This window comes from Triticum urartu, chromosome 5A, assembly GCF_056163025.1.
Source record: "Triticum urartu cultivar PI428250 chromosome 5A, HENAU_Tu73, whole genome shotgun sequence".
Lineage (NCBI taxonomy): Eukaryota > Viridiplantae > Streptophyta > Magnoliopsida > Poales > Poaceae > Triticum > Triticum urartu.
In genome coordinates, this window is record NC_141877.1 from 38,822,160 (window position 1) to 38,842,584 (window position 20,425).

The 20,425-nt window shown below is 43.5% G+C and overlaps 10 non-coding genes and 4 pseudogenes across 10 annotated transcripts; all 14 read right to left on the reverse strand.

Annotated features, from left to right (window-relative positions):
- Positions 1–7,581: 7,581 nt before the first annotated feature.
- Positions 7,582–7,679, reverse strand: LOC125511756 (small nucleolar RNA Z103). The gene has a single exon (XR_007285107.1). It is a non-coding gene; the product is annotated as a small nucleolar RNA Z103 (small nucleolar RNA).
- Positions 7,680–7,895: 216 nt separating this feature from the next.
- Positions 7,896–7,994, reverse strand: LOC125511755 (small nucleolar RNA Z103). Its single transcript, XR_007285106.1, has one exon. It is a non-coding gene; the product is annotated as a small nucleolar RNA Z103 (small nucleolar RNA).
- Positions 7,995–8,097: 103 nt separating this feature from the next.
- On the reverse strand, positions 8,098–8,242 carry LOC125511894 (small nucleolar RNA snoR137). Its single transcript, XR_007285165.2, has one exon. It is a non-coding gene; the product is annotated as a small nucleolar RNA snoR137 (small nucleolar RNA).
- Positions 8,243–8,320: 78 nt separating this feature from the next.
- LOC125511766 (small nucleolar RNA Z159/U59) lies at positions 8,321–8,416 on the reverse strand (annotated as a pseudogene).
- A 152-nt stretch (positions 8,417–8,568) lies between these two features.
- Positions 8,569–8,652, reverse strand: LOC125511790 (small nucleolar RNA R16). Its single transcript, XR_007285116.1, has one exon. It is a non-coding gene; the product is annotated as a small nucleolar RNA R16 (small nucleolar RNA).
- Positions 8,653–9,193: 541 nt separating this feature from the next.
- On the reverse strand, positions 9,194–9,289 carry LOC125511719 (small nucleolar RNA SNORD25; annotated as a pseudogene).
- Positions 9,290–9,402: 113 nt separating this feature from the next.
- LOC125511726 (small nucleolar RNA SNORD96 family) lies at positions 9,403–9,503 on the reverse strand (annotated as a pseudogene).
- A 6,177-nt stretch (positions 9,504–15,680) lies between these two features.
- Positions 15,681–15,776, reverse strand: LOC125511771 (small nucleolar RNA Z159/U59; annotated as a pseudogene).
- A 415-nt stretch (positions 15,777–16,191) lies between these two features.
- LOC125511775 (small nucleolar RNA R66) lies at positions 16,192–16,263 on the reverse strand. Its single transcript, XR_007285114.2, has one exon. It is a non-coding gene; the product is annotated as a small nucleolar RNA R66 (small nucleolar RNA).
- Positions 16,264–17,080: 817 nt separating this feature from the next.
- On the reverse strand, positions 17,081–17,163 carry LOC125511870 (small nucleolar RNA snoR77Y). The gene has a single exon (XR_007285142.1). It is a non-coding gene; the product is annotated as a small nucleolar RNA snoR77Y (small nucleolar RNA).
- A 185-nt stretch (positions 17,164–17,348) lies between these two features.
- On the reverse strand, positions 17,349–17,437 carry LOC125511881 (small nucleolar RNA snoR14). Its single transcript, XR_007285152.1, has one exon. It is a non-coding gene; the product is annotated as a small nucleolar RNA snoR14 (small nucleolar RNA).
- A 90-nt stretch (positions 17,438–17,527) lies between these two features.
- Positions 17,528–17,606, reverse strand: LOC125511869 (small nucleolar RNA U61). The gene has a single exon (XR_007285141.1). It is a non-coding gene; the product is annotated as a small nucleolar RNA U61 (small nucleolar RNA).
- A 55-nt stretch (positions 17,607–17,661) lies between these two features.
- On the reverse strand, positions 17,662–17,750 carry LOC125511871 (small nucleolar RNA snoR20a). The gene has a single exon (XR_007285143.2). It is a non-coding gene; the product is annotated as a small nucleolar RNA snoR20a (small nucleolar RNA).
- A 277-nt stretch (positions 17,751–18,027) lies between these two features.
- Positions 18,028–18,161, reverse strand: LOC125511877 (small nucleolar RNA snoR80). The gene has a single exon (XR_007285148.1). It is a non-coding gene; the product is annotated as a small nucleolar RNA snoR80 (small nucleolar RNA).
- Between the last annotated feature and the right edge of the window lie 2,264 nt (positions 18,162–20,425).

Consider the following 20,425-nt stretch of genomic DNA (forward strand, 5'->3'; position numbering starts at 1 on the left):
GTCGGATCGGGAAGAAGACGTACGACTACTTCCTCTACGTTGTGTCAATGCTTCCGTTGCGATCTACAAGGGTACGTAGATCATACTCTCCCCTCGTTGCTATGCATCACCATGATCTTGCGTGTGCGTAGGAAATTTTTTGAAATTACTACGTTCCCCAACAGGCAACACCTCGGGTCGGGTCCGGGACAACTTTCGGACGCTCACGTGAGGGGTTCGATGCACTGTGTGGAGAGGGTTTCGGACCGTGCGGTCGCATCGGACAACTCCGGAAGCGAAGAGGGGAAGGAGGATGGACTAGGTGGGCTGTGGCGAGACTGCGAGGGGGAGAATAAAGAGAGAGGGCCCGGCATCTGTTTCCGGAGACCGAAAACGTCCGACGTTAGACCGGCTATGATGCCGCTATAGTTATCCGTTGGGGCATCAAACGATCTCCAAATGCGATGAAACTTGACAGGCGGTCTATCTACACTATAATAAGACCACACGTCAACTCTCATCCCATTCTGAGAACATTTTCCGGCCACTTATAAAATAATATTTCGGACATGCCGCGGGCGCGTGCAAGTGTGTCTGGACTCAGAATGGACAACGGACGGAACGAGGAGACCGGGACGGATGCAAGTTTTGAAAACATGATGATGTAATGCACATGATGACATGATAAGATGCAACACGCAAGCAAAGACAAAGCAACAACAGCGAATAACTGGACGACACCTGGCACATCGGTCTCGGGGCGTTACACTGATCATCCTCAAAAGAGGCACGGATTATTAGGAAACAACATGAACATATGGCATAAAAATAATGAGAGGGCAAGGACTTAGTGAAATTCTAAGTCCCTGAAATCAGCATCATTGAGTAAGCTACTTTGCATGCTTGTGCTAGTCACCACAAAGATCACAAAAATACATGGCATACACCCCTGTAGAGATGGCATGGCATATTTCAAAACACATGTAGAGCTCAGGATCATAGCATGCACACATTAATCATGGCAAAAATGACAAAAGTGCATTTGCTGAAACAGATCTGAAACTATCATCACATAGCCCTCTTCCAACAGCATTTCGGGCATCAAGATGAGCTCAAATGGAAATGATGCAATGAGATGAAATGATGTACTTGTCGAGAGGAACATTTTGATATGCTACACACACGAATCGGAGCAGCGGGTGCAGAGTTATGATGTGATGAATTATGCATGAAAATACTGGGACTTTGTGGAATTTAGACCTCGAGGGAAAAACTGGACGAAAAGATTCCGGGACGAAGAGATCCGGGACGCGTTTGGTTCGGGGGAGTGGTGGATCTTATCCCACTCCCCGGATCTGGCCGGAGACGGGCTCCGGCGAGCCCGCGGCAGCGTGGTGAGTCGACGACGGCCGGCGGCGAAGTGCGGGCGCGGCGGCGCGAAGCGACGGGCACGAGGCGCGGCGAGCACGCGGGCGCGGGTGGCAGCGCACCGCGGTGGCTGACGGGCGGCGGCCGCAGCTCGAGGAGGCGGCGACGAAGGGCGGCGGGAAGGGCCGCCAGCGGCGAGCTTCCAGCAAAGGCGGCGAGGTCCGGCGAGCTCGGCGCAAAGGAGAAAGCGGCGGGGCGCCTCGGGCGCTTGGGCCCAGACGCGGCTCGGGCGGGCCGGCCATGAGCCGGGCGGGCCGCGGTGGCTGGCGCGGTGGAGGAGGGGAGGCGGCGACAGGTGGCGCGACAGGAGAGGTTGAGCGAGGCGGTGGAGCTGACGTGGCGACGCCTGATTCGCCGGAGTGAGGTGGCGGCGGCGAGCGGACATGTCCGGCGCGGGAAGAAATGTCCGGCGACGCGGAGGGAGTTGGATCTAGGGTTTGTCTGCTCGAGAATTTCGGAGGGAGGCACATATCTATAGGTAGAGGGAGCTAGGAGAGTCCAAATGAGGTGCGGTTTTTGGCCACGCAATCGTGATCGAACAGCCTAGATGATGGAGGGGGATTAGGTGGGTTTTGGGCCACTTTGGAGGGGTGTTGGGCTGCAACACACACAAAGCCTTTTTGGTCCCCCGGTTAATCGTTGGAGTATCAAACGAAGTCCAAATGGCACGAAACTTGGCAGGCGGTCTACCGGTAGTAAACCAAGGCCGCATGAAAAGTCTCGGTCCAATCCGAGAACGCTTAACACCCGCACACTAAAAGAGGTAGAAAGGGACACCGGGTGACATAGGAGCGCCGGATTGCAAAATGGACAACGGGAAAAATGCTCGGAAGCATGAGACGAACATGTATGCAAATGAAATGCACATGATGACATGATATGCAATGCATGACACGCAAGCAATGACAAGGCAACAACAGCGAATAACTGGAAGACACCTGGCACATCGGTCTCGGGGCGTTACAACGCGCATGCTCCTAGGGGGATAGATTGGTAGGAAAAGACCATTGCTCGTCCCTGACCGCCACTTATACGGAAGACAATCAAATAACACCTCATGTTTCAAATTTGTTGCATAACGTTTACCATACGTGCATACTACGGGACTTGCAAACCTCAACACAATTAATTCTCAATTTCACAACTACTCAACTAGCACGACTTTGATATTATTACCTCCATGTCTCAAAACAATCATCAAGCATCAAACTTCTCTTAGTATTCAACACACTCATAAGAAAGTTTTATTATTAATCTTGCATACCAAGCATATTAGGATTTTAAGCAAATTACCATGCTATTAAGACTCTCAAAATAATCTAAGTGAAACATGAGAGATCAATAGTTTCTATAAGACAAATCCACCACCGTGCTCTAAAAGATATAAGTGAAGCACTAGAGCAAAATTATATAACTCAAAAGATATAAGCGAAGCACATAGAGTATTCTAACAAATTCCAAATCATGTATGGCTCTCTCAAAAGATGTGTACAGCAAGGATGATTGTGGTAAACTAATAAGCAAAGACTCAAATCATACAAGACGCTCCAAGCAAAACAAATATCATGTGGCGAATAAAAATATAGCTCCAAGTAAAGTTACCGATAGAAGTAGACGAAAGAGGGGATGCCTTCCGGGGCATCCCCAAGCTTTGGTTTTTAGGTGTCCTTAGATTATCTTGGGGGTGCCATGGGCATCCCCAAGCTTAGGCTCTTGCCACTCCTTGTTCCATAATCCATCAAATCTTTACCCAAAACTTGAAAACTTCACAACACAAAACTTAAAGTAGAAAATCTCGTGAGCTCCGTTAGCGAAAGAAAACAAAAGAGCACTTCAAGGTACTGTAATTAACTCATTATTTATTTATATGGGTGTTATACATACTATATTCCAAGTTCTCTATGGTTCATAAACTAATTTACTAGCCATAGATTCATCAAAATAAGCAAACAACACGTGAAAAACAGAATCTGTCAAAAAGAGAACAGTCTGTAGTAATCTGTAGCTAGCGCAATATCTGGAACCCCAAAAATTCTAAAATAAATTTCTGGACGTGAGGAATTTATCTATTAATCATCTGAAAAAATAATTAACTAAATAGCAGTTTCCAAATAAAAATGACAGCAGTTCTCATGAGCACTAAAGTTTCTGTTTTTTAAGCAAGTTCAACAAGACTTTCCCCAAGTCTTCCCAACGGTTCTACTTGGCACAAACACTAATTAAACACACAAAAAATAACCAAAATAGGGGCTAAATAATTTATTTATTACTAAGCAGGAGCAAAAAGCAAGGAATAAAAATAAAATTGGGTTGCCTCCCAACAAGCGCTATCGTTTAACGCCCCTAGATAGGCATAACAAGCAAGAATAGATCTAGGTATTGCCATCTTTGGTTTTCAACTTTTTAGCGGAATCAAGTTTGAATCCGGGAGGTTCTTTATGTTTCCCTTCATATTATGAAATTTTTAGATCTAACGAATCCAACCGCTTATTGCAAAGGGTAATCAACATATTCATGCGGTGAATATTTCCACTAATGTTCTTAAGAGGTTTAAGAGATTTCTGCAAGATTTTAGTAACTTCACAAATTTTTTCAAAAACGTGTGTCTCTTCCTGGGTAGGATGAGCCCCCTTTTGTTGAGGTAGTGTTCCCACTATACCTTCTATAATTTCAAGTGCAATATGGGGATCGATTTCAATAAAATTGCCTTTGGCAACGCAATCCAAGAGTTGCCTATGAGACATATTTAATCCAACATAAAAATTGTGAAGCAAAATTCTCAGATTTATTTAAGAGGTACAATTATGATGATATTCCATTATTCTCAACCAGGCATCTTTTAAGTTTTCTGCTAACCTTTGTTTAAAGTGAAAGATTTCGAACTCAGGGGTCAACGGAGAAGATAAGGGACTAGCCACTAGTAGAAAAGGGGGCTTTGGTCCAGGCCGGGTAAGCCCATTAGTCCCGGTTCAGTCCAGAACCGGGACCAATGGGTGCATTTATCTCAGTTCGTGCGGCTAAGGCATTAGTCCCGGTTCACCTGGGCCCTTTAGTCCCGATTCGTGCCACGAACCAGGACTAAAGGGTGCGATGCCCATTAGTCCCGGTTGGTGGCACCAACCGGTACTAAAGGTTAGACCTTTAGTCCCGATTGGTGCCACCAACCGGGACTAATGGGCTTTGAGGCATTAGTACCGGTTCATGGCACGAACCGGTACTAAAGGTCCCATTTTCAACCCCCCCCCCCATGGACCGCCTTTTCAGTTTTAGAAAAAACAAAAGAAAATGATGGAAATGTCAAAAAAATAAAATAAAATAAGTTTCCCATGTGATATGTGGTCTAGTTATTGGGAAAATTTACAAATATGAATTTCGACTTTATTTACAAAATCTCTCTGGAATTTGTAAAATGGGCATAACTTTTGCATACGAACTCGGATTAAAAAGTTTTTTATATGAAAAATCATCTACTCGAAAAGTTACATCCGATGGAGACCGCCTACGGCCTGTTTGCAAATTTGTAAAATCCTCAAATTCCAAAAGGAAAAAAAGTTATGCTCAAATTTCAGTTTTTTTAAATTTTCATTAAATCTGGTCAAACTATGGTCAAACTACTTATTCAAGAAGTATTAGTGTTACTAAATTATTATTCAAGAATATTAGTGTTATTAAATAATTATTTCAGTTTTTTTGAATTTTGGTTAAATCTGGTCAAACTATGGTCAAACAATGGTCAAACTACTTATTCAAGAAATATTAGTGTTACTAAAAAATTATTGTTTTTGAGAACAATAGTTTCAAACTCAAACAGTAAAATGTGTGACTTCATGCTCAAGCTAAACTCCTGAGGGTTAATAGGATTGACATCTTACTATTGTCAGGAAAACAACGAGTGCAGACTTGGAAACGAGGGAGAATAGAACCCGGAAGTTGAGCGTGCTCAGGCTGGGGGAGTGGGAGGATGGGTGACCGTCCGGGAAGTTAGATGATTTGGAATGATGAGGGGTGATTAGAGATAAAATTGAGCAGTGATGAGGGGTGATTAGAGATTAGAGGTTAAAATAATTCAGAAATTTGAAAATAAAAAAATTTCAAAAAAATATCAGAAAATTTCCTTTAGTACCGGTTGGTGTTACCAACCAGGACTAAAGGTGGACCGGCCACGTGGAGGGCCTTTAGTCCCGGTTCTGGTTTGAACCGAGACTAAAGGGTCAGGGCATTAGTACCGACCCTTTAGTCCCGGTTCAAGAACCGGGACTAAAGGCCCTTACGAACCGGGACTAAAGACCCTTTTTCTACTAGTGAGCCATAACGACAAGCAAGCAAACTAACACACAAGCAAACAAAAAGTAAGCGGGCAAAAAGAGGCAAATAGAGAAAGAGAGGGAGGATAGAGAGAGAGGGTGAATAAAACAGCAAGGGTGAATTGGGGGGAGAGGAAAACGAGAGGCAAATGGCAAATAATGTAATGCGGGAGATAAGGGTATGTGATTGGTACTTGGTATGTTGACTTTTGCGTAGACCTCCCCGGCAACGGCGCCAAAAATCCTTCTTGCTACCTCTTTTAGCACTGCGTTGGTTTTCCCCGAAGTGGAAGGGATGATGCAGCGAAGTAGCGTAAGTATTTCCCTCAGTTTTTGAGAACCAAGCTATCAATCCAGTAGGAGGCTACGCGCGAGTCCCTCGTACCTGCACAAAACAAATAAATCCTCGCAACCAACGCAAATAGGGGTTGTCAATCCCTATAGGGCCACTTACGAGAGTGAGATCTGATAGATATGATAAGATAATATTTTTGGTATTTTTATGATAAAGATGCAAAGTAAAATAAAGGCAAAGTAAATAACTAAGTAGTAGGAGATTAATATGATAAAGATAGACCCAGGGGCCATAGGTTTCACTAGTGGCTTCTCTCGGGAGCATAAGTATTCTACGGTGGGTGAACAAATGACTGTTGAGCAATTGACAGAATTGAGCATAGTTATGAGAATATCTAGGTATGATCATGTATATAGGCATCACGTCTGAGACAAGCAGACCGACTCCTGCCTACATCTACTACTATTACTCCACTCATCGACCGCTATCCAGCATGCATCTAGAGTATTAAGTTAAAATAGAGCAACGCCTTAAGCAAGATGACATGATGTAGAGGGATAGACTCATGCAATATTAAGAAAACCCCATCTTGTTATCCTTGATGGCAACAATACAATACGTGCCTTGCTGCCCTTACTGTCACCGGGAAAGGACACCGCAAGATTGAACCCAAAGCTAAGCACTTCTCCCATTGCAAGAAAGATCAATCTAGTAGGCCAAACCAAACTGATAATTCGAAGAGACTTGCAAAGATAACCAATCATACATAAAAGAATTCAGAGAACATTCAAATATTATTCATAGATAGACTTGATCATAAACCCACAATTCATCAGTCTCAACAAACACACTGCAAAAAGAAGATTACATCGAATAGATCTCCGCAAGAGAGGGGGAGAACATTATATTGAGATCCAAAAAGAGAGAAGAAGCCATCTAGCTACTAACTATGGACCCGTAGGTCTGAAGTAAACTACTCACACTTCATCGGAGAGGCTATGGTGTTGATGTAGAAGCCCTCCGTGATCGATGCCCCCTCCGGCGGAGCTCCGGAATAGGCCCCAAGATGGGATCTCGTGGATACAGAAAGATATGGCGGTGGAATTAGGGTTTTGGCTCCTGTTCTGATCGTTTGGGGGTACGTGGATATATATAGGAGGAAGGAGTGTGTCGGTGGAGCAACAGGGGGGCCACGAGGGTGGAGGGCGTGCCTGGGGGGGCAGGCGCACCACCCTACCTCGTGGCCTCCTGTTAGTTGGCTTGACGCAGGGTCCAAGTATCCTGAGTTGTATTCAGTGAGAAAATCACGTTCCCGAAGGTTTCATTCCGTTTGGACTCCGTTTGATATTCCTTTTCTTCGAAACCCTAAAACAGGCAAAAAAACAGCAATTTTGGGCTGGGCCTCCGGTTAATAGGTTAGTCCCAAAAATAATATAAAAGTAGATAATAAAGCCCAATAATGTCCAAAACAGTAGATAATATAGCATGGAGCAATCAAAAATTATAGATACGTTGGAGACGTATCAAATAACACAAAAACAAAATGCACAAATAGGACTTTGTAAGCAGAAATTAATGGATCAGATTTCTGGCTTGGAACCCTCCAATGAGGATTACATGTGCGCACATTATAATCATAGTCGATCATTTGGGGAAAGGATCCTCACATCCATTCAATATTCAATTTCTGATAAACGATAAAAAACAGGGTGGCAAACATAAACAAAGATGGATCAGATTTCTGGCTTGGGATCCCTATGGGATTACAGTTCTGCATAGTATAATCCATCATTCAAGGAATCCTTAATACCATTAAGTTTACAAATCAGAACAGATAAACAAAGGAAAAATACAAACAGAAAAAAGAGGGCTAGAGAATGTCGGGTGAGATGGATCAGATTTCTGGCTTGGAATCCTCTGATAAAGGGTTACATTTGCGCACAGTATAATCATAGTCGATCAGCTGGGGAAAGGATCCTCACTTCCATCTAAATGTTGGAAGCCAATGTTTCGACACAGCATATGCACCCAAACTATAAGAAGCTCAGAAATAAAACATCACTGGAAGTTTGGACATTTTATAATGTTACAAAATGTGCCAGAAGACAGGTAACACGACGCAGTTTGATAAAGCACCATGCTGTTTAATGCTGGCTGGTGTTTCCGTTCATCTATGCTTCTCTCTACAGATGACCAAACTGTTAACAACAGGACATTCTTCCAGTTGTGAAGCAACAAACATAAAACTTTTGTTCAGTAATCAAGCATAAAAAGCACAAAATCCAGTTTTGGGGGATGAACAATATGATCAAATATATCCTTAGTTCAGGTCTCCAAATTGCTTCCGCATCGAGCCATCAGATGGCACATCAGAAGAACGAAAGTATTTAGTTTGATCATCATTGGACAGTTTTAAACATCAGATAAATGACAAAACGATCAAACCCAGTGGAACAATGATAATAAAGCATCAAGAAAACACGATACTACCAGTGTCATGGCATTGTACAAAAATTACGCAGCTAAGCTCTTCAAAAACCGGGTTGAAAGTTCAAACTCATGGGTGGCGTCAGATAATAAGCGGAGTTTTGTAAAAATATCAAAGATTCAGTGTATAGCATAACATATTTCACATCATTTGCCACCCTTGGTTTGCACAGGAAGATAAATAAATTCAAGGGGGTAAAAGAAGAGACAGACAAATAGAACACATTAATGCTATCTGATCATCAGTTGCCAATAGTACGGCTCAAATTTTTGAAGAGAAACATCTGCAACGAGAAATTTTGATTAGACCATTTGACTCTAGAGCAACAACAACGGTGGTAAGTAAACCATCTCTTTCCTTTGGATCTTCCTCCACCACCACGTAGTACATTCTCTGGATAGGGTGCTTTTGTCAAACGCTTGTATGATTGTCGTTCCAATTTATATCTGTTCAGGTTGTTCGAATTGGAAAACGATACAAAGTCCAATCAAATTCATCAAAAGAGATAGCAACGTCCAATCACATCACAATAAATTCCACACTGGATAGCGAGAGGAACATTTGCTTTCTGCTTAACATTTACTCATTGTCCAAGAACCATATGGATAAGTTTAAAAGGAACAAATACGATAAAGAGAAGAATATGAAAAATAACGTAGCAACAAATAAACTACTGACAGCAAAGATCCAAAATACAAATACAACTCAGTCCCTTAGATGTTCTTTGACCATGTGATCATTTCCACAGGAGTCATTACATGTCTGTAACTGTAAAATTGGCTCATCACGGTTGTCAAATTCAAAATACCAAGAAAGGCGTCAATGGGCATATCAGTCTCTAAAATTTGAACATATATCACATCAGAATCACAGAACATAAAAGTTGTATTTTGGAGAAAATATGGTAGGTGGACATCACAATCACACATTTTCACAGCATGGCACACAGAGTGCACCAATCAGTCCCGAAAGATGGTGTGTTTTGTTTGTGTATTTCATCACTCTCCAGCCATATTTTACTCGATGATACACAAAAGAAAATATACATGGTAAATAACAGAATCAAGAACAAACAGAATATCAGACTACATATCTAAAGAAATTTGGAAGTATTAAAAAAATACATACTTGAGAGCTGGCCAAACAATGTTCTGAATCGAAGAGTGCTACAACTCACAAACAATTGAGTGTTTGCTTTCATCCACCAAATGAATGCAGGAGGAACAAAATCAGAAACAAAACAAAAACCTAAAGAAATAAAATCATAGACTAGGCAAAATATGGGCATATTCTTATATTCTTGTGTTAATAAATGTGCCAGAAGACAGGTAACACCACTGACTCAAGTTTGGTATGTGCAGAGTTACAGGCACTAGCTTTGTGTTGCAGTTTGATGAGTGGAAAAAGACGGAGCCGCAGGGCACACCACTGACTCAGATCTGGGTTCGTTTTTGGGGGGGCACCATCTGAGCCCTTGGATGATTTCTTTGTCACATGGAGCCTTGGATCCTTGCTCGGTCGGACGGAGCAGGTAGATATGCCCTTCACCCGTGCTCATGGTGTGGCGCGCTTGCTGGTTAGCGTGGCTAACATCGAGTTCTTGCCGGAAGTGGTCAGATGGTGTCACGAGGGTATTGCTTACATGTTGAATGTCAAGTATGAGGACCCTAACCTGTTTCAGGATTTTGAGGAGCTGCATCATATGGATACTTCTGAGGGGGGAGGCCCTTCTGGGAACCATGGTGATGACGCACATAATGATGGGGACAGGGATTTCAGGCCTGTGGATTCGTCTAAAGCAGGAGAGTCTGCTCAGGGGAAATCGCCAGTTTTGATCCCGTCCAACATGTTGCAACTTGGGTCCGTAGGAGCTTTCTCGGCACCTCCTCGTCTCTGGAGTGATCGGGTGGACATGGATGACCCGTCTGAGCATCTGCCGCCGGAGATTACGGGGGTTGACCGTGTCTTGTTTGTCGATGGACCGGGAGGAACCACTGGACAGGAGGTCCAAGTTACTCCTCCTTCATCGCCGTTGCCTAGGCCGGAGGTGACGACTTCGCTGGATGGCTCGGCGGACTTGGGCGGGAGTGAGGTTCGGCCATCCCGCGCTCTTGCGGCGCCTGTTTCGATGGCGCCCAAGGCCTGTGCGGAAGTTTTGGCCCCTCCGGAGGCTCGGGCGACCTCGGGTGGGACAAGCAGGCAGGAGGCCTACGCACCACTCGCTCCCTCCATGGCATCTTCAGAGGCGGGGGGAGTTTTCTTCGGAGGACCGGCCGCTGGGGGCGGCCACGGGCCAGCTGCCGCTTCCCCGGCCAGACCCGCCCCTTTGGCTGGGGCGGTGTCCTTCTCCTCGTCACCACGCGCGGGCATGGGTGTGGCTGGGCAGGAGGTTGCTGGCTCGCCGGTCACCGTTGTGGGTGGACTGGGCGACACGGCCAGTGTTCCAGCTCCCTCCCCAGTGAGCTGCGAGTTGGCTGCCCCGGGCTCTGCTGCTGGTGGGTCGCCCGTGCACAGGTTGCCGGAGATACCGCCACGTTGTTCTCCTGCTCCGGTGACTGAGACCCGGAGCACCGCTGTTGGGGGACGGGCAGGAGGCCTTTCCCCTAGCAGAGCTTCTCGAGAGGAGGTCATCGCCTTTGGTGGTATCCCGGATCCTGTCTCCCAGGGGAGGCGGATCAGCGGGAGGCTGCAGGAGCAGCCGGACGTTGATGACATACAACTGAGGTGTGCGTTGAGGGCTGCCAAGTTGCATGACGTCGAGACCTCCACTGGTATGTCTGTTATTAAGTCTAATTCCATTTTGCATTTTACTAATAATGAAATCATTCATAATGCAAATCAATTAGGAATTTCACTGGGTAATAATGGTACTGAAATTACCAAGTCGGTTAACGACATTCTTGATTTGGAAGCTGATCGTGCGGCAGATATGATTCGTCACATAGCTGCCGTTAAACCAATGAATGACTCGGAGATTGATGCGCTTGGGGTTAGGGTTCTTGATGGTATGTGTGCCAATCTTGACCCTGCATTTCTAGAGACAGAGGAAGACACCAATGATGAGCCTTTGGTGCTAGAAGCTGTGAATGAGTGCGGTGATCCGACTGATGGACACCTAAAGCCTAAGAGGGCATGGAGACGAAAGGTTTATCCAGTCTCTGCAGCGCGTAGGAGTGCTAGGATCCGTACTGCCAAAAAATTTCATGATGAGCTATGAGAGGCATTTTTTGGAATAGCAGAGGTCTTAGAGACTTGGCTAAAAGGAGGTTTCTTGCGGTTGCTTCTCTTGAACATCATTTAGATTTTATTGCTTTGTCTGAGACTGGAAGAAGCAATTTCACTTCTCAGTTTCTTGCCACTTTGTCCGGGGGGGTAGAGTTTGATTGGCATTGCCTCCCCCCTCGAGGAAGATCCGGTGGGGTTTTACTTGGGGTTAAGTGCGAAACGTTGGAAGTCCGGAGTGTAGTTTTGGGGGATTTTGCCGTCAAGTTCCGAGTTCAAACTAAGGCAGATGGGTTTGATTGGGCTTTGGTGGCGGTGTACGGAGCTACGCAACCAGAGCTCAAGCCCGACTTTTTGGCGGATCTGGTTCATATTTGTGGTAACGAACAGCTACCCCTCTTAGTGGGGGGATTTCAACATTATTCGTAGGAGAGAGGAGAAGAATAATGACAATTTTGACGGCCGATGGTCGTTTATGTTCAACACTATTATCGAAAGTTTGGATCTCAGAGAGATAGAGCTTTCGGGTAGGAAATTTACTTGGGCTAATTCGTTACCGGTCCCAACATTTGAGAAACTTGACCGTGTCTTAGCAAGTGTCGAGTGGGAACAGAAGTTTCCTCTGGTAACCGTGCAGGCTTTGACCAGGGGTGTCTCTGACCATACTCCGTTACTAGTCGATTCAGGGGTTCAAACGTTTGTGGGAAACAAAAACATTTTCTCGTTTGAACTTGCCTGGTTTGAAAGAGAAGGTTCAATTGAGTTGTTAGCTCGGGAGTGGGCTATGGACTCAGGAGGAAAGACGCCTATCGAGCGATGGCAATGTAAGATTCGTCATCTCCGAAGGTTCCTTCGAGGATGGGCTAAGCAAACGCATGGTATTTATAAGGCGGAGAAGGAGAGACTTCTTCTACTTATTCAAAACCTTGAAGTTAAAGCTGAAACTTCTATCTTAGATTCCAGTGAGTTGGAAACAAAGATAGAGGCGGAGATGCGTCTTAAATAGCTTCTTCGCGAGGAGGAATTGAAATGGGCATTGCGAGCTAAGGTTCGCAAGATAGTACGAGGAGAGGACAATACTCAATTCTTTCATATGATTGCTAATGGGAAGCATCGTAAAAAGAGAATTTTTCAGTTAGAACAAGATGAAGGGACGATAGTTGGTCAAGACAATCTGAAAGTCTATATTACCAATTATTATAAGCAGTTGTTTGGTCCCCCGGAAGAGAATTTTGTGTCCTTAGATGAGTCTAGGGTTCAGGATGTTCCTCAACTTGAGACTGCCGAGAATGAGCTCCTGACTGCTCCTTTCTCTGAGAAAGAGGTGTTTGAAGCCATTGCACAGATGGAGAATAATAAGGCTCCAGGACCGGATGGGTTTCCGGCGGAGTTCTACAAAAAGTGCTGGCACTTTATTAAGGGTGATTTATTGCCCATGTTCCACGAGTTTTTTGAGGGACGGCTTCAGTTGTTTAAGCTAAATTTTGGAACGATAACTCTTCTTCCTAAGAAGACAGACGCAGTTCGCATTGAGCAGTTCAGACCCATATGTCTGCTTAATGTGAGTTTCAAAATCTTCACCAAGGTCGGGAAGAACAGACTTACGCAGATTGCGCACTCTGTGGTTCATCCGTCCCAGACTGCTTTCATGCCTGATTGAAACATCCTTGAAGGGGTTGTTGTCTTGCATGAAACACTCCATGAACTCCACTCAAAAAAACTTGATGGCGTAGTTTTTAAAGTGGATTTTGAAAAAGCATATGATAAAGTTAAATGGCCTTTCCTTCAACAAGCTTTGCGTATGAAAGGCTTTGATCCGGCCTGGAGAAACCAGATTGATTCCTTTACGCAAAAAGGAAGTGTCGGGATTAAAGTGAATGATGACATAGGTCACTATTTCCAAACACACAAGGGGCTTAGGCAAGGAGACCCGATGTCGCCGATCTTGTTTAATATAGTGGCTGATATGCTCACTATCTTAATAGGTAGGGCCAAGGATGCAGGGCAGGTAGGTGGCCTGGTCCCACATCTAGTTGACGGAGGGATTTCCATTCTTCAGTATGCTGATGATACAATCATCTTTATGGAGCACGACTTGGCGAAAGCAAGAAACATGAAGCTGCTATTATGCTTATTTGAACAACTATATGGCCTCAAAATTAACTTTCACAAGAGTGAATTGTTTTGCTTTGGAAGAGCAAAGGAGGACCAAGATACGTATAAACAATTGTTCGGATGTGAATTGGGTTCCTTACCGTTTACGTACTTAGGTATACCCATTCATCATCGTAAGCTGACTAACAATGAGTGGAAATGCATCGAGGATCGATTTGAAAAGAAACTGAGCTGTTGGAAAGGAAAGCTCATGTCATACGGAGGACGATTGATTCTGATTAATTCGGTCCTTACTAGTATGCCTATGTTTCTCTTATCCTTTTTCCAGGTTCCGGTGGGAGTCAGGAAAAGGTTAGATTTCTACCGGTCTAGGTTCTTTTGGCAGAATGACGACCTCAAACGAAAGTATAGGCTTGATAAATGGGATATAATATGTAGGCCGAAGGACCAAGGGGGTCTAGGCATTGAAAATTTGGAAGTTAAAAACATATGCCTCCTTAGAAAATGGCTTTTTAAACTTTCGTCTGAGACGGAAGCTACTTGGGCTCAGATTTTGCGTAATAAGTATCTTTATGCTAAAACCCTGGCCCAGGTAAATGTGAGGCCTTCCGACTCACCCTTTTGGAAGGGTTTGATGAGAGTCAAACAGCTTTTTTTCAACAAGTCAAAATTTATTGTCGGGAATGGAGCCACTACGAGATTTTGGGAGGATACGTGGCTTGGGGAGACTCCCCTTGCACTTCAATATCCTACTTTGTACAACATTGTGCGATGTAGAGAAGCCTACGTTGCTTCTATTCTACAATCCACTCCCCTCAATATTAGTTTTCGGAGGACGCTAGTCGGTAATCGTTGGGAGGCTTGGCTCCACCTTGTTAGACGTTTAATGGAGGTTCGGCTGAACCAGCAACCAGATCAATTGCGTTGGAAACTTACTAAGAACGGTGCGTTCTCGGTTAAGTCTATGTATCTGGATGTCATTAACTCTAGCATTGTCCCTTCCTCGATTCACGTTTGGAACGTAAAGGTTCCCTTACGCATCAAAGTGTTTTATGTGGTTTGTGCATAAACAGGTCATTTTGACTAAGGATAACCTGGCAAAACGCAACTGGATGGGCTCATCTAGGTGTAGCTTTTGCGATAATAATGAAAACATCAAACACCTCTTTCTTGATTGTCCGTTGGCTAAGATTCTGTGGCAGTCAATTCATATTGCGTTTAATATTAATCAGCCCACCTCTATCAACATGTTATTTGGACCATGCCTTGATGGGGTTGATTCCGATACTGCAAGACACATTCGTGTTGGCGTTTGTGCTTTACTGTGGGCAGTATGGAACTGCAGAAATGATTTAGTTTTTAACAGGTCAACAAACATTCACTTTTTGCAGGTTATCTTCAGGGCCACGGCATTCATCCGTATGTGGTCGCTACTCACTCCGACGGAGGCCAGGGAGCGTTTGGTTACTGCGTCTACCCGATGGGAGATGGTAGCGCGGGATATTTTCAACCGGTTTGGATGGCGGTCATGTAATAGGATAGGCATGTAGTGCTCCTATTGTGTTTGCCAGCCGGTTGTGGCTTAGGATTTCAGCTCTTTCGAGCTTTTGCTTTTTTGTCGCACTTCGATACTTGGAGACTTTGTTACTAGATTCTATTTTAATAATATGAGCCGTATGCATCTTTCCGATGCAGAGGCTGGGGTAAACCCCCTTTTCGAAAAAAAAAGAAGACAGGTAACACAACACGATTTGATATAATAAACGCAACATTTTCGCATTGCCCACTATAAGAGGAAAACATGATATAAACAACATTGTTTTGGGGCGGAAAGAAGACATAATAAAGAATTTCCTTAGTTCAGGTCACCAAATTGCTTCCGCACCACGCCATGAGGTGGCGCATCAGAAGAACGAAAGTTTTTAGTTTGGTCATCATTGGAAAGTATTTAGGTTGCCTCCAGAGAACAAGATAGTAAAAAACAAGTAAATTTCCCAAGAGCAACCTCAGAACATTTGTATATTTGTATCAACAGATTGGTATCTTTCCGAGAAGGCTGCCAAATACCAAAAAAACAAATAGAGAAGAAAAAAAGAACAACACTCTTTGATCCATATGAAAGAAAACACCCTAGAAAAAAAATTAAACTGCACTACCTCAGTTCAGGTCTTCACTTCTTCCAAATAGAGAATTTCAGAACAAGGAAACATGGTGAATGATGGTTGAGCTGTCAGAGAATGCATTCTAGGCAAATACATCTCCATCAAGCAAAAGAATAGTACAGCAAAACTGAAAAAAGAACATCAAGGAACAATAGAAGATCATGGGTAGACCAGGAACAATAGAAGATCGAATCGGCGGCCCTCAGGGATTATGCTTATGATGTTCATCAACTAAGTAAACTCAGGTCTCAAAGATTTGCCATCACTGGACTCGCAGAACTAACTAACTTAAGAGAAAAGGAACTTAAAACCATCAAACATTCAACGATAAGCAGGGGCAATTAGCAGTAGGCGAAGCAGATTCCATAAAGTAGCCCTTTTGGGAAATTCAAGCCCGGTGAAATATAAGAGATGGATTGAATCATCAAGGAGACCGGGTCACACGATTCTGCACAAAAAGGGTTGTTCAACATTTAATAACACTCAAACCTGATAAATCTGTCCTCAGAGTTACGGAATGACAGCATGGACGCATAGTGCAACTGCGAATGTCTTGAGAAACAAGCCTTAATTTATCAGCACTACCATATATTTCCCAGCAGCAAAATAGTTACAAATATGCATGAAGTCCTAGGATCCAATCAGTGCCTGGAAACTGATTATGATTACTGTCCTAGTATGCCTGTAGCTACCAGAGAAGTACCATTAGGCCCAACTAGATTAATTTTCATGGTTATGCTAAAGAACATCTAGATGTGTTATAAGTATAGCGCATCTGAATTCTATGCCACTGATTTTAGGTGAAGATTCGTGCGATATTTTCTTTCCTCCCTTTCTATTTCATTTTATTCTTGTTTCGAGTCACTTAGATGTGCAATAACTAGGAAACATGTAGATGTGTTCTAGATAGATCCTAATTTTAATAAGTACTACAATAACAAGATAGACAGAGAGAATCCCTCAAGGACCCACAGAAAATCGCACACTATAGGAAGGGACTGACATGGGATTGGATTCCAACCGAGACAAATCAACAAAGGTCAAATGAGACACTTGCAGCTATGATAACAATGTTTTCAGTTGATTGTTAAAACCTCAGAAAGCAGCATAAATTGTCATCACTTCAAAATCTAGCGGTAATTCCAACATGCAGCTAATCATTATGGGTATAGCCCTGTACTCCATAGATAGCACAAACAAGACTAATAACGGGTCATTGATAACTACTCGACGAAGCTATTATATTGCTCTAAAACAGAGTACTCTGTGCGTCTGAGCCAGTTGAGCTTTTTCTTGGCTTAAGAGAAAGCTAGTTGTATTCAAAACCATGAGTTGAAATAGCCAATTTTACATATGCGATCAGAGCCTGTCGGGATGCATGTGTGTCTTCACTTTGTGACATCAGGGGATTGACAGACTATCATACATAACATCATCACCTCGCATCGAAATCAATCCATCCTCGAAAAAAACCAACATGTCAATACTCAGAGAAATAAACATCCAGAAAATAATGGAAAACTGGATCTAATGGCGGCTCAGAACTTCTTAGAGGGTTGTGTTACCAACATCGGCGCATCCGCCTCCGGCACAGGTTTCGTTCCTCATTGCCGGTGATAGCTTGATGCTACGGACACTGTCTGATAAAAATGGCTTGTTTACATAACAGCCTCAGACCGTCCTAGTTCATGCGAAATGTCAACAGAGTCCAGGCAATCAATGTGCCTTTTCAGCAACCAATACAAGTCATCACCGGCCAATATCTTACACGATTGAAAGAAGATACTAGGAAAAGAACAGTGCACAGTAATCGTGTCAGATTCGAAGCATTCTCAGCACCCTTCCGAGGAAGTAAGAGAGGATAACTGTATTTTCACTTGTGATCTCATCATCCACTTTCAGACTAATCAGTTGGAGCAAACTATTAAAAAAATCAGATGCTTGTACAATCCATCAGATATATTTCTATCAAACATGAAAGAACTATAATATAACACAAAGAAAGGAAAACAGAGAGGACGACACGTGAATGAAGTATATATCTGGCGTTTCCAGGATAAGGTGGCACGGGGAACGCCACCAATCAGCATATAAGACACATGAGAGAATCGTGTGTGGCGTCCGAGACTAATTACCGCGAGGAACACAAGTCATCCTCGGGAATTGGTAATGAACGCGCATCAATCAGACCCAGAAAAATAAAAAGAAGAAGGGACCGAGCGATGGGGATGGATGAGATCTGGGAGCTCAGACAGCCAGGAGGTTGTCTGTGATAGAATCTTTTGGTCCAGTGGACATGGGGATTCCGGTAGTGGTGATAGGTATTACCTTTTCCATGTGGCCCGAGGAGTTCCTGGTGCCGGCCATGGCGCCGGTGCCGGAGATGGCAGAGGGTAGTGGTCGAAGTGGTGGCGGTGCTTCCCATCAGCACTGCACTAACCCTAGATCGGTAGGGATGTAGGTGGGGTGTATGGCGTTGCGACGAACCTTGTGATGCGAGCCGCCGCCCCCACCTCTTTATATAGTGCAGGTGACAGGGGGCCGTCAACCATAGTGGGTTGAGCGCCCCCGATCAGGGCGCAGATCTAAGGGCCCGGTGGGCCGTTGGGCCCACACGGTGGAGATCATCCTAACATTCTCCTCCTTGATCTTAACTTTTACTTTTGACCTTATACTTTTACTTTACTCATTTCATAATAGATCAATACATAGAACATGTTTCATCGTCACAACTCAATCGCCGATAGAATCAGACAGCCACAACGTACCTCTCTATTTTGAAACAAATTCTTTAACCTTGGGCCCTTTTATTGTCCGGAACTTTTAGACTATACCATAAAACCCATGTCGACTGTGTGTTCTCCGAACACACTGGGCGGTAAGCCTTTAATAAGCAGATCTGCAAATACTTATCTATTGCTTTTATGCTTCAGGCATTTCTACATAATTCCGGACTTTCTCCTTTAGAACGCATAACTCTGCGTCAGTGTATTTGGCATCAACACTTGACTCGTTGTCATAGGAGAGAAAAACTAAAAAATGGTTATTGCTGTTGTTAACCATTATCAACTCCGGGTACAGGTCTCCTTAACCATTTTGCCTGTCCCTCAACCTCATATCATGCTATACTTTATCTTTGCATCATATTCATGATAAATGATTCATTCTATAGAGTTATTCCACACAAAAACTCCTAATGTGAAGGTCAGCGACAATTGTGGATTTCGTTGTATGTTTCACAAGTTTTTATCTTTGTACTCACAACCTTTTAAGAGCACTTGTTTCTTTCAGCATGAGGCCGGTATCTTTGACTCCATTCCAGTGATCTGTATATGGAGTGGACATTGCCAAAACAACCCGGATACATGAACTGTGTCAGGGTAATATATTGAGCTTCCAACAGCTGAAGCATATGGTACCATATTCATTTGGTCTATTTCACATTGACTCTTGGAACACTAAAGTTCCCAAAATCATTACCATTTACTATAAGAACAGGCGTAGGTTTTCTCACATGCATACTTTAGAAACTTTTTAAAGTATGCTCATGCGACACTCCTAATACCCCATTTTATTCTCTTCTTGGTGAATCTCGATAATTATAACAAGAGTCACTCTACTGAGAATATTCTTTTGAACTTTGAGAACAAGAACTTCTTTTCTCCTGCTGCAGTAGATTGACATCACCACTAGCGAGTAGTACGTCATGCACATGCACAGGATTAGGAAATGAATTTCCTATTCTATAACTTTGCATGAATACAATTGTCTTCTCATTTTCTTTAACCCAAAACAACATTTGATTGCTTCAGTCCATAAAAGACTCCTTCAGGCAGTATCCCCTGTGTTCTTTACTTTCATCTGATGTAACTCAGATCATAATATTTTTCATCTGATGTAACTCAGATCATGATGTGCTACCAACACTCATTGTAATCTATTCGGTGCAAAACGTGCAAAAACCTTTTGATTTAAGTCGTGTTTTACACCTTTACATATTTCCTTTGGAGTCACATTGACCTTGTAGACTCTTTACAGCCTACTGTTTTGGCTCCATTGGAAATTACTCATCAGTCCCAAACATCGTCGGGATTCACCAATTTCATTTCATCTCACATAGTCTCTTACCATTTAGATAAGCAGACACTTCTCAAAGCTCGAATGAGCGCTTTAAATGAGGTGGGATCAACCTCCATTTGAATTTCACTAACATAGACTTTATAGTAATAAAAATTATCTGATTTTTGTTGGGGAACGTAGTAATTTCAAAAAAATTCCTATGCACACGCAAGATCATGGTGATGCATAGCAACCAGAGAGGAGAGTATTGTCTACGTACCCTCGTAGACCGGCAACGGAAGCGTTAACACAACGTAGAGGAAGTAGTCGTACGTCTTCCCGATCCGACCGATCCAAGTATCGAACGTACGGC